Below are 5,461 nucleotides of genomic sequence, written 5' to 3'. Positions count from 1 at the left end.
TGTCAAAGTCTTACCATTTCAGGTGTCATTGAAATTTTTTCCGTCTCCTGGGCAAAAATTGTATCTACTCCCTGGTCACAGATAATCCTTAAGAGCAAGTTTTCCCCATCCTACTGAGCTAATGAGGGTGGAGCAGTGGGAGGGTGGTTTTGTGGGGGGCATCTTCTTTCCCCTCTTGGTGCCTTCTTCTGACCCATTCACACTCTCTACCTTTTCCTTATCTAGCTACTCGTCAGCTGGTATTCTTAACAGGCAGAGCAAGTTGAGGTAAGAAGTGAGAATGGAGAGAACTTTTGACTGGCTTATTAATTTGCATCTTCTTTCCTTCTTTTATCCCCCACTCCCTTCCCTAAAAGCAAACCACCAAGAGAGGAGAATAGTAGCTGAAGTAAATGATTCTGTGCCTTGTGTAAAGTCAATGCCAAGATAAGGGGCGGGGTGCGGGAAGAACATCAGGCCCAGGGAGGCTTGGACATAGTGCATTTGCTCTGCTGGCTTCTAAGCTACTCTTAGTTAATAAGGTGCTTGTTGTTATCTCAGTCTAATTCAGCACATATTTATTAAGTAAATATGAGTAGCAGTCTGGTTGTGGCGCAATCCCTGTTGATAGCCAGGGTTGAACAGACCCACCTGGCTGGCTACTTGGGTGTTCTAGTCTAGTGTATAGTGTTCTCAAAAGCTGCTCCATTGGCAATAAAGATGCCTTTCTCAGATAAAGGAGGGTAGGGCTTCCCTGGTGGCGCAGTGGTTAAGAATCCACGTGCCAATGCAGGGGACACGGGTTTGAGCCCTGGTCCGGGAAGATCCCACATGCCGCAGAGCAACTAAGCCCGTGCGCCACAACTACTGAGCCTGCGCTCTAGAGCCTGCGCACCACAACTACTGAAGCCCGCGTGCCTAGAGTCCCTGCTCCACGACAAGAGAAGCCACCACAGTGAGAAGCCTGCGCACTGCAACGAAGAGTAGCCCCCCGCTCGCCGCAACTAGAGAAAGCCCGCGCACAGCAACGAAGACCCAACACAGCCAAAAATAAATAAATAAATAAAATTAATAAATTTAAAATAAATAAATAAAGGAGGGTAATACCAAAGTCAAGGACATATAATAAGTATCAGTGTTCAACATTAGAATCTCCAGGTAAGCTCTCAAAGTCAATATTTAGGAAATTGAACACTTACCATGTACTAGGCTGCATGTGGATAATTGCTTTTTGGTAAACAATACTGTGTACATATTAACTATAAGGTACATCTGGCAGGTACCTCATAAATGTATATATGGTCTTTGCTCTGCTGAGAGAAAAAGAGCAGGAACTCAGAAAGCCTTGAGAAGCAAAGAACTGAAAGTGTTGAATTAAAATCCTAGCGAGAGGGCTTCCCTGGTGGCGCAGTGGTTAAAAATCCACGTGCCAATGCAGGGGACATGGGTTCAAGCCCTGGTCCGGGAAGATCCCACATGCCGCGGAGCAACTAAGCCCGTGCGCCACAACTACTGAGCCTGCGCTCTAGAGCCCAGGAGCCACAATTACTGAGCCCACGTGCCACAACTACTGAAACCTGCACGCCTAGAGCCTGTGCTCTGCAACAAGAGAAGCCACCGCAATGAGAAGCCCACGCACCGCAACGAAGAGTAGCCCCCGCTCACCACAACTAGAGAAAGCCCGCATGTAGCAACAAAGACCCAGTGCAGCCAAAAATTAAAAAAAAATCCTAGTGAGAAAAATCATCAGGCATATGGGAAAGTTGGAAGGGAATTGGAGAGATAGGAACCTAGAGTTCTCTGAAGGGTAAATATTCTTAAATGATGGAAAAAACCATGAACTAGGGTAACTTGCCTAAGATTTTCTCTCTCTGTGAAAGTGAGCCCTCTACTCCAAGATCAGTAGGTAGAAAATACAAGAGAAGGTTGAAGTGGGAGCAGCCTAGTGATAATTACACCTATGTAGGAGTTTATGCAAGATGTCTGATAGCTAACAGTAAGTTTAGACTATAGGGGACCCCTGAGCCCTGTGTGGGGCTGCACTCTGCTACCATAAACAGTCCTAAAGTTTAAGAAAGTTCTTACTGTAAAGTAAAATGATATTTTAGAGGCCAATATCATAAATAATAACATGCTTTTAGTTTGTGCTACGTGTCAGTCAGTGAGCTAGGAACTTTGCATGCACACAAACATACCTATCTTGCAAGGTGTGTATTATCTTCAGTATATAGATATTAAAAAAACGGCTGTGACTTTGCCCCAAGTCCCTCAGCTTAAAAATTTTTTTTTCTTTCTAAAACTACAGTTTCTACATAGAGTTAGTAGCGTTTTTTCCTCTGTAGTTTGTCCTTTAGTCACAATACCGTCTCACTTGACTTTGGGCAGCTTAATTCATCTCAAATTGCAGTTAAGAAACTGGAGAGAAGTAAATTCTCCAAGCAGCCTTTCTAGCAAAATCCCCAAATTAAGTTTTGCTTCAGAACTAATTCAGGAGGCATCTCCATAAAGCTGCTGGTCAGCAACACTTGAGCAAGGAGAGTCAAAGATAACCTCTGTTGCAGGAAATGGATGGTGTGCTGGATTCTTCTGTCTTTCCTTTAGATCACTTTCCTCCTTCCTGTATCTCGTTCTCTATCCTGGGAGGCTAACCTGTATGAATTTCATCAACGGGTTCCCTGTGCTTTGGCTTCCAGTTGGATTCAGTCAGTAGGGAGCTCTGGGCAGGAGACGGGATGGAGAGAAAAGACTGAAATCAGTGTATTGATTTCCCAGGTTCCCTCCCTTGGGGTCACCTGGACCTAGCTGTATCCTTTGATTAAAGGCCACTGCTCCACTCAGTGCAATCTCTCCTTCCAAGTCTCAGTAGCCATTACCTCCCTTTGTCCTTTCAGGTGTAAGGCTGTTACTAGCCTCCAGTTACTGACCTATCCCTTGCCAACACTTTTTAAAAGTAGCCCTTCATTATTTTGAGCATGTCAACTATTTTCTGTTGGGACCCTAATGCACCTGGTGAAGATAGGTGATCTTTTGGATTCATAGACTTCATATTTTATCCATGTACTTCAATCTTACTCTCATACATGTGACCTTAAATTCTTATGAGTCAACAGTTCTGAAGGGTCAACTGCTGGATTAAGTAACAGGGAGTGACTCATACCTGTGTGGTTCCCAAGTGTGGGGTAGTAGCATCAAGGAGACATAAATCTGAGAGATAATAATAGCTCAGGCCCCTGGGACTTAGCTACCAAAGAACCCAAGATGCTGAACAGCTTTTCAAGCTTTGCAACTGTGGAACCTTCTCTGTTTCAGGTCCCCAAAGCTTTATACAAGCTGATGGACTCTGCCTCCTGGGGCCCTGGTTTCTCCATAACCTCCCAGGATACCTCTGAGAAATCAGCTTAGAAATCCCTCAGGATGATAACTTTATCCTGTTGGTACATTCTGTTTTTTCTAAAGACAAAGTCTGAGCTAATATCCTAATTTTAGAAAAAGACTATCAGGGCTTCCCTGGTGGCAGAGTAGTTAAGAATCCGCCTGCCAATGCAGGGGACACGGGTTCGAGCCCTGGTCCGTGAAGATCCCACATGCTGCGGAGCAGCTAAGCCCGTGTGCCACAACTACCGAGCCTGCGCTCTAGAGCCCGCAAGCCACAACTACTGAAGCCTGCGTGCCTAGAGCCCATGCTCAGCAGTAAGAGAAGCCACCGCAATGAGAAGCCCGTGCACCACAAAGAAGAGTAGCCCCCGCTCACCGCAACTAGAGAAAGCCTGAATGCAGCAGCAACGAAGACCCAACACAGCCAAAAATAAATAAAGTAAATTATTAAAAAAAAAAAAAGACTATCAGCAGATTCCTGGGTTAGGATCATGTTTATCCCTGTGTTGACAGTGATAATAATTTCTTTCAGTTTATCCCTAATTTATTATTCACTACTCTGTCAGGATGAGGTGTTTCAGGATGAGTGCTAATGAATTGCATTCTTAATAGTCTATTTTGGGCAAATAACCATTTCCCACAAAGCACTTAATTTAAGCGTATATATTTATATGGTGCTTTATAAACCCCATGTTGGCATATGTTCTTTCCATACTTTACAAAAGAAATTGAGGCGCGGAGAGGTTAGTGGAATTGCCAAGGTCACCCATAAAATTATTAAGTGGCGGAGTCCAAGGACTGTTGCTCTCACTGCAACATAGTTGCTTTCACTAGCCCTGAGAAGGTTCTGAGAGTCCAGCTTAGGCATTCTTGGCTAGAGAAGTTGCCATAGTGTTTTTGTTTGTCTGTTAATATTTATTTATTTTTGGCTGCGTCAGGTCTTAGTTGCCGCAGGCGGGATCTTTCGTTGCCACACGGGCTTAGTTGCCCCACAGCATGTGGGATCTTAGTTCCCCTACCAGGGATTGTACCAGCGTCCCCTGCACTGGAAAGCGGATTCTTAACCACTGGACCACCAGGAAAGTCCCCATAGTTTAGAAATACGAATAAATGAACATCCTTTACAATTAAACTGAAACCAGGACTTTAACCTGTAAATTGCTGCTTCCTGCAGAGTCACAAGGTTAAATTTCTATTGTACTTCTCTTTTGGGTCTACAGTTAAACCTGAGGATCTTTTACCCCTTTGTGACCACCATCAGGGCAAGAACTGAAGTATCTGTGAGACTTGGCCCTTAGAGGGCTATGAAAGGTTGCAGTCTTAGAATTTTTCTTTGTCCTGGCTTGGTTTGAAAAGGATAATGAAGTCAGGCGACTGGAAAGATTCTTTACTTCTTCCTTTCTCTCCTCCACTATCTAGCAACTAGCAATGATTTCAAAGTATCTCGGTTTAAGTAAGGCATCCAGTGAGAGAAAAAATTGAGATCTAAAGGACCTCTCCAGCCCGGTGAAACAAGCTCCAAGCAGAAAGAGGGTAGACTCTGGAGGACAGCCAAATTTGGTGGAACAAGCTATCCGATGTATGAGAAGTGTTCAGAGGGCATTTTAAAACCTTGAGGGTAAAATCTATAAACGAAGTTTGTAAGGATACAAAGGGAAACGGATTGCTGAGTAGAAGCAGATCGCAAAGTTAGGAATAACAGCCCAAGGTGAGTTTGAAGGAACCACCATCTCACAAGATACCATGTTTTCTCCTTTAGAAAGGGTTTTCACGTACATTATCGTTCTTGAGCCTCTCAACCCCATTTTTCAGGTGAGGAAACAGAGGCTTAGGGTAGAGCTTTGACTAGGCAGGATCACAAGCAGTAAAGGGCGGAGCTAGAAACCATCTCAGGGTTCTTCAAACTGTTCCCAGCGGATTCCTGCCGAGGGCTTTTAGGCAAAAAACCGGGAGAGGAACTGGCGAGGCTTCCTTAGCTGCAAGGCGTGGTCTGGCCTCCAGGCGGCGCCAGCGGCAGGGCGGCCTAGGGCTCCAACCCGGTGGATATCCCCGCCACGCGCCGGTAAAAACCAGACTTGTAAAGCCGCAAAAGCAGCCACCGCCCGCG

This window comes from Balaenoptera borealis, assembly GCF_965194805.1.
Source record: "Balaenoptera borealis genome assembly, chromosome: 1".
Lineage (NCBI taxonomy): Eukaryota > Metazoa > Chordata > Mammalia > Artiodactyla > Balaenopteridae > Balaenoptera > Balaenoptera borealis.
Note: the sequence above shows the minus strand (reverse complement) of the source record.